Genomic DNA, 12500 nt, shown 5'->3' on the forward strand with positions numbered 1-12500 from the left:
TCAACCCTGTTATCCTGAAACAGTACAGGAGCATACAGAGTCAACCCTGTTATCCTGAAACAGTACAGGAGCATACAGAGTCAACCCTGTTATCCTGAAACAGTACAGGAGCATACAGAGTCAACCCTGTTATCCTGAAACAGTACAGGAGCATACCGAGTCAACCCTGTTATCCTGAAACAGTACAGGAGCATACCGAGTCAACCCTGTTATCCTGAAACAGTACAGGAGCATACCGAGTCAACCCTGTTATCCTGAAACAGTACAGGAGCATACCGAGTCAACCCTGTTATCCTGCATAGTACAGGAGCCTACTCAGTCAACCCTGTTAACCTGCTATAGTACAGGAGCCTACTCAGTCAACCCTGTTATCCTGCTATAGTACAGGAGCCTACTCAGTCAACCCTGTTATCCTGCTATAGTACAGGAGCCTACTCAGTCAACCCTGTCATCCTGTTATTGTACAGGAGCCTACTCAGTCAACCCTGTTATCCTGCTATAGGACAGAAGCATACAGAGTCAACCCTGTTATCCTGAAACAGTACAGGAGCATACAGAGTCAACCCTGTTATCCTGAAACAGTACAGGAGCATACCGAGTCAACCCTGTTATCCTGCTATAGTACAGGAGCATACCGAGTCAACCCTGTTATCTTGCTACAGTACAGGACCATACCGAGTCAACCCTGTTATCTTGAAACAGTACAGGAGCATACCGAGTCAACCCTGTTATCCTGAAACAGTACAGGAGCCTACTCAGTCAACCCTGTAATCCTGCTCTAGTACAGGAGCCTACTCAGTCAACTCTGTTATCCTGCTACGGTGCAGGAGCCTACTCAGTCAACTCTGTTATCCTGCCATGGTGCAGGAGCCTACCTAGACTACCACACAGGTTGAAACTAATGAGCTAATTTACTCTGACCGCTAGAGAGAAATGTTGGTCTTTTTTAGGTTACTGTGATGTGTATTTTTGTTGTTAATTCCCTGACTCTCCGGTGTATATTTAGATAATTATAGATGTGCAGAGATTCCCTTTATAATGATGCACCGTCCTCCTTTGATTCATTATCTCTCTCTCTCTCTCTTTCTATTTTCATATTATTTTTTTGTATCTCTCTCTAGCTCTCTCTATCCATCATATCCCTCTCCCTTTCTCTATTCAACCTCTCTCTCTATCCATCATATCCCTCTCCCTTTCTCTATTCAACCTCTCTATCCATCATATCCCTCTCCCTTTCTCTATTCAACCTCTCTCTCTATCCATCATATCCCTCTCCCTTTCTCTATTCAACCTCTCTATCCATCATATCCCTCTCCCTTTCTCTATTCAACCTCTCTATCCATCATATCCCTCTCCCTTTCTCTATTCAACCTCTCTATCCATCATATCCCTCTCCCTTTCTCTATTCAACCTCTCTATCCATCATATCCCTCCCTTTCTCTATTCAACCTCTCTATCCATCATATCCCTCTCCCTTTCTCTATTCAACCTCTCTATCCATCATATCCCTCTCCCTTTCTCTATTCAACCTCTCTATCCATCATATCCCTCTCCCTTTCTCTATTCAACCTCTCTCTCTCTCCATCATATCCCTCTCCCTTTCTCTATTCAACCTCTCTATCCATCATATCCCTCTCCCTTTCTCTATTCAACCTCTCTATCCATCATATCCCTCTCCCTTTCTCTATTCAACCTCTCTATCCATCATATCCCTCTCCCTTTCTCTATTCAACCTCTCTCTCTATCCATCATATCCCTCTCCCTTTCTCTATTCAATCTCTCTCTCTATCCATCATATCCCTCTCCCTTTCTCTATTCAACCTCTCTCTCTATCCATCATATCCCTCCCCCTTTCTCTATTCAACCTCTCTATCCATCATATCCCTCTCCCTTTCTCTATTCAACCTCTCTATCCATCATATCCCTCTCCCTTTCTCTATTCAACCTCTCTATCCATCATATCCCTCTCCCTTTCTCTATTCAACCTCTCTATCCATCATATCCCTCTCCCTTTCTCTATTCAACCTCTCTATCCATCATATCCCTCTCCTTTCTCTATTCAACCTCTCTCTCTATCCATCATATCCCTCTCCCTTTCTCTATTCAACCTCTCTCTCTATCCATCATATCCCTCTCCCTTTCTCTATTCAACCTCTCTATCCATCATATCCCTCTCCCTTTCTCTATTCAACCTCTCTCTCTATCCATCATATCCCTCTCCCTTTCTCTATTCAACCTCTCTCTCTATCCATCATATCCCTCTCCCTTTCTCTATTCAACCTCTCTCTCTATCCATCATATCCCTCTCCCTTTCTCTATTCAACCTCTCTATCCATCATATCCCTCTCCCTTTCTCTATTCAACCTCTCTATCCATCATATCCCTCTCCCTTTCTCTATTCAACCTCTCTCTCTCTCCATCATATCCCTCTCCCTTTCTCTATTCAACCTCTCTATCCATCATATCCCTCTCCCTTTCTCTATTCAACCTCTCTCTCTATCCATCATATCCCTCTCCCTTTCTCTATTCAACCTCTCTCTCCATCATATCCCTCTCCCTTTCTCTATTCAACCTCTCTATCCATCATATCCCTCTCCCTTTCTCTATTCAACCTCTCTCTCTATCCATCATATCCCTCTCCCTTTCTCTATTCAACCTCTCTATCCATCATATCCCTCTCCCTTTCTCTATTCAACCTCTCTATCCATCATATCCCTCTCCCTTTCTCTATTCAACCTCTCTATCCATCATATCCCTCTCCCTTTCTCTATTCAACCTCTCTATCCATCATATCCCTCTCCCTTTCTCTATTCAACCTCTCTCTATATCCATCATATCCCTCTCCCTTTCTCTATTCAACCTCTCTATCCATCATATCCCTCTCCCTTTCTCTATTCAACCTCTCTCTCTATCCATCATATCCCTCTCCCTTTCTCTATTCAACCTCTCTATCCATCATATCCCTCTCCCTTTCTCTATTCAACCTCTCTCTCTATCCATCATATCCCTCTCCCTTTCTCTATTCAACCTCTATATCCATCATATCCCTCTCCCTTTCTCTATTCAACCTCTCTATCCATCATATCCCTCTCCCTTTCTCTATTCAACCTCTCTATCCATCATATCCCTCTCCCTTTCTCTATTCAACCTCTCTCTCTATCCATCATATCCCTCTCCCTCGCTCTATTCAACCTCTCTATCCATCATATCCCTCTCCCTTTCTCTATTCAACCTCTCTATCCATCATATCCCTCTCCCTTTCTCTATTCAACCTCTCTATCCATCATATCCCTCTCCCTTTCTCTATTCAACCTCTCTCTCTATCCATCATATCCCTCTCCCTTTCTCTATTCAACCTCTCTCTCTATCCATCATATCCCTCCCCCTTTCTCTATTCAACCTCTCTATCCATCATATCCCTCTCCCTTTCTCTATTCAACCTCTCTATCCATCATATCCCTCTCCCTTTCTCTATTCAACCTCTCTATCCATCATATCCCTCTCCCTTTCTCTATTCAACCTCTCTATCCATCATATCCCTCTCCCTTTCTCTATTCAACCTCTCTATCCATCATATCCCTCTCCCTTTCTCTATTCAACCTCTCTCTCTATCCATCATATCCCTCTCCCTTTCTCTATTCAACCTCTCTCTATCCATCATATCCCTCTCCCTTTCTCTATTCAACCTCTCTATCCATCATATCCCTCTCCCTTTCTCTATTCAACCTCTCTCTCTATCCATCATATCCCTCTCCCTTTCTCTATTCAACCTCTCTCTCTATCCATCATATCCCTCTCCCTTTCTCTATTCAACCTCTCTCTCTATCCATCATATCCCTCTCCCTTTCTCTATTCAACCTCTCTATCCATCATATCCCTCTCCCTTTCTCTATTCAACCTCTCTATCCATCATATCCCTCTCCTTTCTCTATTCAACCTCTCTCTCTATCCATCATATCCCTCTCCCTTTCTCTATTCAACCTCTCTATCCATCATATCCCTCTCCCTTTCTCTATTCAACCTCTCTATCCATCATATCCCTCTCCCTTTCTCTATTCAACCTCTCTATCCATCATATCCCTCTCCCTTTCTCTATTCAACCTCTCTCTCTATCCATCATATCCCTCTCCCTTTCTCTATTCAACCTCTCTATCCATCATATCCCTCTCCCTTTCTCTATTCAACCTCTCTCTCTATCCATCATATCCCTCTCCCTTTCTCTATTCAACCTCTTTATCCATCATATCCCTCTCCCTTTCTCTATTCAACCTCTCTCTCTATCCATCATATCCCTCTCCCTTTCTCTATTCAACCTCTCTCTCTATCCATCATATCCCTCTCCCTTTCTCTATTCAACCTCTCTCTATATCCATCATATCCCTCTCCCTTTCTCTATTCAACCTCTCTCTCCATCATATCCCTCTCCCTTTCTCTATTCAACCTCTCTCTCTATCCATCATATCCCTCTCCCTTTCTCTATTCAACCTCTCTCTCCATCATATCCCTCTCCCTTTCTCTATTCAACCTCTCTATCCATCATATCCCTCTCCCTTTCTCTATTCAACCTCTCTCTCTATCCATCATATCCCTCTCCCTTTCTCTATTCAACCTCTCTATCCATCATATCCCTCTCCCTTTCTCTATTCAACCTCTCTATCCATCATATCCCTCTCCCTTTCTCTATTCAACCTCTCTATCCATCATATCCCTCTCCCTTTCTCTATTCAACCTCTCTATCCATCATATCCCTCTCCCTTTCTCTATTCAACCTCTCTCTATATCCATCATATCCCTCTCCTTTCTCTATTCAACCTCTCTATCCATCATATCCCTCTCCCTTTCTCTATTCAACCTCTCTCTCTATCCATCATATCCCTCTCCCTTTCTCTATTCAACCTCTCTATCCATCATATCCCTCTCCCTTTCTCTATTCAACCTCTCTCTCTATCCATCATATCCCTCTCCCTTTCTCTATTCAACCTCTATATCCATCATATCCCTCTCCCTTTCTCTATTCAACTCTCTATCCATCATATCCCTCTCCCTTTCTCTATTCAACCTCTCTATCCATCATATCCCTCTCCCTTTCTCTATTCAACCTCTCTCTCTATCCATCATATCCCTCTCCCTCGCTCTATTCAACCTCTCTCTCTAACCTCCTCCTTCCCCCTCTCTCTAGCCAACCTCTCTCTCTATCCTCCGCCCTCTCCCTCTCTCTAGCCAACCCCTCTGTCTACCCTCCTCCTTCTCCCTCTCTCTAGCCAACCTCTCTTTCTACCCTCCTCCTTCCCCCTCTCTCTAGCCGAACCTCTCTATCTACCCTCTTCCTTCTCCCTCTCTCTAGCCAACCTCTCTCTCTACCCTCCTCCTTCTCCCTCTCTCTAGCCAACCTCTCTCTCTACCCTCCTCCTTCTCCCTCTCTCTAGCCAACCTCTCTCTCTCTACCCTCCTCCTTCTCCCTCTCTCTAGCCAACCTCTCTCTCTACCCTCCTCCTTCTCCCTCTCTCTAGCCAACCTCTCTCTCTACCCTCCTCCTTCTCCCTCTCTCTAGCCAAACTCTCTCTCTACCCTCCTCCTTCTCCCTCTCTCTAGCCAACCTCTCTCTCTACCCTCCTCCTTCTCCCTCTCTCTAGCCAAACTCTCTCTCTACCCTCCTCCTTCTCCCTCTCTCTAGCCAACCTCTCTCTCTACCCTCCTCCTTCTCCCTCTTTCTAGCCAACCTCTCTCTCTACCCTCCTCCTTCTCCCTCTCTCTAGCCAACCTCTCTCTCTACCCTCCTCCTTCTCCCTCTCTCTAGCCAACCTCTCTCTCTACCCTCCTCCTTCTCCCTCTCTCTAGCCAACCTCTCTCTCTACCCTCCTCCTTCTCCCTCTCTCTAGCCAAACTCTCTCTCTACCCTCCTCCTTCTCCCTCTCTCTAGCCAACCTCTATCTCTACCCTCCTCCTTCTCCCTCTCTCTAGCCAACCTCTCTCTCTACCCTCCTCCTTCTCCCTCTCTCTAGCCAACCTCTCTCTCTACCCTCCTCCTTCTCCCTCTCTCTAGCCAACCTCTCTCTCTACCCTCCTCCTTCTCCCTCTATCAAATCTCTGTCTCCTTTCTTCCCATTCTCTCTTTAATTATCTCACGTTCTCTCGATCTCTCTCCCTCCTCCTTTCTCTCTTGCTTCACTTCCCCTGTGGGTTAATTATGGTTATATGGAGGGAAGGGCTTGGTTTGTTGTAATATGACAGAGAGAGAGGGAGAGCAGGGAGAGAGACAGAGAAAGAGAGATCGATGGAGAGAAAGAGCAAGAGAGAGGGAGAGAGAGACAGGGAAAGAGGAGAAAGAGAGAGACAGAAAAAGTTTGACAGAGAGAGAAAAGAGAGAACAAAAAGAGAGGGGAGAGAAAGAGAGGGAGATTTGCTGCTGTTTCTTCTTAAACTAATGGCCCGGAGAACCCCAGGCTGTGACTGTTGTTAGCCCTGCACTAGCTTCTCTAATGATGACTACACCCTCTCTGTTGTTTGGGTCTCCGCCTGTTAGCCTGTAGCTATTCTCTCTGGAGGCTAGGTTGATATAGTGATGTTTTCCTGATTTCCCCCCGTAATTGCGAGGACACTTAACAGGTTAGCTTGTCTCTCTAGTCTGTCTAAACCTCAGGGCATGCTCTACTAACCTAGCAGTATTCTAAAGATGACGGTTGACTCTATGTTTCTGTGTGCTAGCTACGCTCTCTGAGGCTTTCTCTAATTGTGCGGGGTCTTGCTGGGTATTGTGCGGGGTATTGCCTTGCTCCCTCTAAAGTTGAGAAAACACTCTATAAGCCTAGGATAACTTTCACTAATGATGAGGACTGCCTCTATCTTGCTGTTGGTTGGCTTTTAGCCACATCCCTTCAGAGGGTAAAGATGCTTCCTTTATTTCCAAGGATTCTCTCTTAGAACACTAGACAGCTTAGAACACTAGAAACCTTCTAAAGTGTGGATTAACCTTGACGACTGTACACAATTCCGTGATCGGTAGAGTGGAGTTGAGGAGAGGGCATTTGTGGCAGGTGTGCCATCTACCCAACTCTATGGTCACGTGAAGACGGAGGGCACTCGTGGAAGTTGCACCCTCGATATAACTCTATGGCCAGGTATTTATACGGGCAGCCATTGAGGGTGCCTCCTTTGAAACCCGGGTCCTTCACCCAGACAGAGTTGATGAATTGAGCACGCCAACAACAACTCTCACAACAGCAACCACCAGTATGCATCATTGATTACAAACCAAACTTACCTTTCATCTGTCTTACATAAATAACCAGCTGGTTACTGAGTCAAGTCCCTGTTCAAGACATCAAAACTCTTCAAGATCGATAACACAATCCTTCTGTCACGGTCTTCCTCCTCTTCTTCCGAAGAGGAGAGGCGAGAAGGATCAGAGGACCAAAATGCAGCGTGGTTTGTGTTCATAGTGAATTTTAATAAAGAGAACACTGAACACTGCAACACTATACAAAAGAGTAACAAAAACAATAAACCAACGACGTCCGTGACGCTACAAATGAGACCTGTGCTGAACACAAGCCACTAACATAGACAATCACCCACCAACAAACAGTGCAACCCAGGCTACCTAAGTATGATTCTCAATCAGAGACAACCAATGACACCTGCCTCTGATTGAGAACCATACTAGGCCGAAACATAGAAATCCCCAAATCATAGAAAATATGAGCTATGAGATATGGTCTTGCTGTATTAGCTTTGTATAACTTAGGCTAATGATGGGGACAGCACCTGTCTTTGTGTGTTAGCCTTCAGTTACCTTCCCTAGACGTTAGATCAGGCTAGTTAATCTGGTGTCCCAGCTACCTTCCCTAGATGTTAGATCAGGCTAGTTAATTTGGTGGCCCAGCTACCATCCCTAGATGTTAGATCAGGCTAGTTAATCTGGTGTCCCAGCTACCTTCCCTAGATGTTAGATCAGGCTAGTTAATTTGGTGGCCCAGCTACCTTCCCTAGATGTTAGATCAGGCTAGCTAATTTGGTGGCCCAGCTACCTTCCCTAGAGTTTAGATCAGGCTAGTTAATTTGATTTGATAGCCCAGCTACCTTCCCTAGAGGTTAGATCAGGCTAGTTAATTTGATTTGGTGGCCCAGCTACCTTCCCTAGAGGTTAGATCAGGCTAGTTAATTTGATTTGATAGCCCAGCTACCTTCCCTAGAGGTTAGATCAGGCTAGATAATTTGGTGGCCCAGCTACCTTCCCTAGAGGTTAGATCAGGCTAGTTAATTTGGTGGCCCAGCTACCTTCCCTAGAGTTTAGATCAGGCTAGTTAATTTGGTGGCCCAGCTACCTTCCCTAGAGGTTAGATCAGGCTAGTTAATTTGGTAGCCCAGCTACCTTCCCTAGAGGTTAGATCAGGCTAGTTAATTTGGTAGCCCAGCTCCCTTCCCTAGAGGTTAGATCAGGCTAGTTAATTTGGTAGCCCAGCTCCCTTCCCTAGAGGTTAGATCAGGCTTGTTTGTCTTATTTTTCCTAATCGTGACCGAAGACGCTGTAGTCATTATATCAGAATCACATCCACCTTTATTCCCGAAGTACATTGACATATACCCAGAAATTATGTGAAATGGTGCTGCCACAGTAAACAGAATTAACAGACTGAATATCGAGCAGAATGCAGAATCCATGTAGACTATAAATACCAGAAAACAGAACTAGTTTCTATAACCATGAGAGCTGCATAAGGATGTCTGTGGGTTAGCCTTCAGATGCTCTCTCCAGAGGCTTGTCACTGTCTGGCTAGTGATGTTTCTCTTAATTTGCTAGGACTCACACACACACACACACACACAAACACACACCCGCAAACAACACACACACACACACACACGCACAGAGAGAGAGAGAGACACACACTCTTTGCGTTATAGCTTTGTTTTCAAGCTCAGCCTTTAGTTCTAACGTTGAGGACATCAGTTGAGCTTCTTTTGCTAATGACATGAACAACCCCTGTAGCTAGTCTCTCTCTGTGTTATCAGGGTAGAAGGCAGTAGCTAGTCTCTCTCTGTATTATCAGGGTAGAAGGCAGTAGCTAGTCTCTCTCTGTATTATCAGTGTATAAGACAGTAGCTAGTCTCTCTCTGTGTTATCAGGGTAGAAGGCAGTAGCTAGTCTCTCTCTGTGTTATCAGTGTATAAGACAGTAGCTAGTCTCTGTGTTATCAGGGTAGAAGGCAGTAGCTAGTCTCTCTCTGTGTTATCAGTGTATAAGACAGTAGCTAGTCTCTCTCTGTGTTATCAGTGTATTAGACAGTAGCTAGTCTCTCTCTGTGGTATCAGGGTATAAGACAGTAGCTAGTCTCTCTCTGTGTTATCAGGGTATAAGACAGTAGCTAGTCTCTCTCTATGTTATCAGTGTATTTGGCAGTAGCTAGTCTCTCTCTATGTTTTCAGTGTTTAAATCAGTGTATTAGAATGTAGCTAGTCTCTCTCTATGTTATCAGTATTTAAATCAGTCTATTAGACAGTAGCTAGTCTCTCTCTCTATGTTATCAGTGTCGTGTCTTTGGCTATGCCGGATTAATTGATAAAACATGTGTAACGTCGTTCGTCTGTTGAATGAAGAGAGTCAGACCGAAATGCAGCGTGTAGGTTACTCATGACTTTAATGAAATTAATCGCGGTACATGAAATAACTGAATAAATACAAAAACAACAAACGGAACGTGAAACCTATTACAGCCTATCTGGTGACTACAACACAGAGACAGGAACAAACACCCACAAAATACACAGCGAAAGTCAGGCTGTCTAAATACGGTTCTCAATCAGAGACAACGACAAGCACCTGACTCTGATTGAGAATCGCCCCAGGCAACCAAGCCTAACTAGACACACCCCTAATCAGCCGCAATCCCAAATAATACAAACCCCAATACGAATACAACGTATAAACCCATGTCACACCCTGGCCTACCCAAACATATAACAATGACTTAAATGTAAATGTAAAACATAAAATACAATGACCAAGGCGTGACAACATGCTATTCTATAAATTAATTTCTCCGTAATTAATATCACCTGATTGAGCTAATCATGTAAATGTAATTAACTAGAGAGTCGGGCACCACAAAATAATATTTATAGAGCTGTTATCTTCCGAATAAACTCTTAAAGAACTAGTAATATTTTACATCAATAGCAGTCAACATTAATCTTCATGTTACTTCAGTCTCATAATCTGAAAGTTGTAAATTATTTTATCTACAAGAACCCTGCCTAACAATTTGAATCAGCAATACAAAATTGGGTTTAATTATTTATTTACTAAATACCTAACTAATCACACATAAATTATGTCATAAAGGAAAACGTCCCTAGTGGGCGGAACATATATGACAGCTTGTTACACAAAAGAAAAGGGGCGGGGTTAAGTGAAAGAGCGGGAAAACAGGAACAAAGGGAATAAGCTCTACTATCGTAAATACAGGATCTTATGCATTCTAAATTACCGCCCATTTGGAAAAGGAAAATGCAATAAATATTTACTCTGAGCTGCGGTTTGGTAGGTTGGTGGTAGATGGAAGGCCGTGTTGCCAAACCGAGTCCTCTGTCCTTTGAAGAATGTCTCTGGTTGTCAATTGGATGTGTTGTAGTAATGGCATTGTGTGATAGATGGGATACTCTGTCTGATCCTTCCTAACCTGCGTTTGCAGCTGTGGTCGCTAACTCAACAGCTAGGAGGTATCACTTCTGTAGTGAATAAGAGTTCAAAGTTCATACCATTCGCAACCAAAGCTCATGCTGATGGTGGCTTCGTTCTGAACCATTCTGACATAGGACCATCGCCCTCATATCCTCGGAACAGGAAGTTATGTTGTCATCAAGGCTTTATATAGGAAGGGAGAAAAGGGATGTATGTCATAGTTTACAACCTCTGTCTCTTCACGTGGGCTGACCACTGAGTGAGCAGCAATATCTTATGAAAACCCAAATCTCACATTGTAGAAGCTAAAATCACATTTCATCTCATCACAAATAATTTCATGTTCAAACATTTAAATTGAAAAACAATTCCATGTGAATCCGATAACTCTGATGTGTAGACTTTCCACTGTAGAGTTCATGTCATCTTATCATTGATGAGAATGTCTCAGATGACAACTGAAATGACATCATATTCATTAAGTACCACCGCATATGTTCCATTGGTCGGATTACCAGAATATAGTTAATTTCCCCCACATTCTGATGTTCCCAGAATCTCTATGTTAACCAAGGGGTTTTGCAAATGTAACCTTAGTAGGGTAGAGAGAGGAAAATGTGGGGAAGAGGTATGTATGACTGTCATAAACCAACCCCCAGGGCAATGTCATGACATCAGTGTATAAGACAGTAGCTAGTCTCTCTCTGTGTTATCAGGGTATAAGCCAGTAGCTGGTCTCTCTGTATTAACAGTGTATAAAACAGTAGCTAGTCTCTCTCTATGTTATCAGGGTATAAGACAGTAGCTAGTCTCTCTCTGTGTTATCAGGGTATAAGCCAGTAGCTGGTCTCTCTGTATTAACAGTGTATAAAACAGTAGCTAGTCTCTCTCTATGTTATCAGGGTATAAGACAGTAGCTAGTCTCTCTCTGTGTTATCATGGTATAAGGCAGTAGCTAGTCTCTCTGTGTTATCAGGGTATAAGACAGTAGCTAGTCTCTCTGTGTTATCAGGGTATAAGACTGTAGCTAGTCTCTCTCTGTGTTATCAGGGTTTAAGTCTCTCTCTATGTTATCAGGGTATAAGACAGTAGCTAGTCTCTCTCTGTGTTATCAGGGTATAAGACACTACCTAGACTCTCTCTGTGTTATCAGGGTATAAGACTGTAGCTAGTCTCTCTCTGTGTTATCAGGGTATAAGACAGTAGCTAGTCTCTCTGTGTTATCAGGGTATAAGACTGTAGCTAGTCTCTCTCTGTGTTATCAGGGTATAAGACTGTAGCTAGTCTCTCTCTGTGTTATCAGGGTATAAGACAGTAGCTAGTCTCTCTCTGTGTTAACAGGGTAAAAGGCAGTAGCTAGTCTCTCTGTGTTATCAGTGTAGAAGGCAGTAGCTAGTCTCTCTCTGTGTTATCAGGGTAGAAGACAGTAGCTAGTCTCTCTCTGTGTTATCATGGTATAAGGCAGTAGCTAGTCTCTCTCTGTGTTATCAGGGTATAAGCCAGTAGCTTGTCTCTCTGTATTAACAGTGTATAAAACAGTAGCTAGTCTCTCTCTATGTTATCAGGGTATAAGACAGTAGCTAGTCTCTCTCTGTGTTATCATGGTATAAGGCAGTAGCTAGTCTCTCTGTGTTATCAGGGTATAAGACAGTAGCTAGTCTCTCTGTGTTATCAGGGTATAAGACTGTAGCTAGTCTCTCTCTGTGTTATCAGGGTTTAAGTCTCTCTCTATGTTATCAGGGTATAAGACAGTAGCTAGTCTCTCTCTGTGTTATCAGGGTATAAGACAGTAGCTAGTCTCTCTCTGTGTTATCAGGGT

The 12500-nt window shown here is 43.6% G+C and overlaps 1 pseudogene; it reads left to right on the forward strand.

Moving 5' to 3' along the window:
• LOC124007475 overlaps positions 1 to 12500 on the forward strand; it is a 240094-nt pseudogene that overhangs the window by 131924 nt on the left and 95670 nt on the right.

Source organism: Oncorhynchus gorbuscha, linkage group LG20 (assembly GCF_021184085.1).
Source record: "Oncorhynchus gorbuscha isolate QuinsamMale2020 ecotype Even-year linkage group LG20, OgorEven_v1.0, whole genome shotgun sequence".
Classification (NCBI taxonomy): domain Eukaryota; kingdom Metazoa; phylum Chordata; class Actinopteri; order Salmoniformes; family Salmonidae; genus Oncorhynchus; species Oncorhynchus gorbuscha.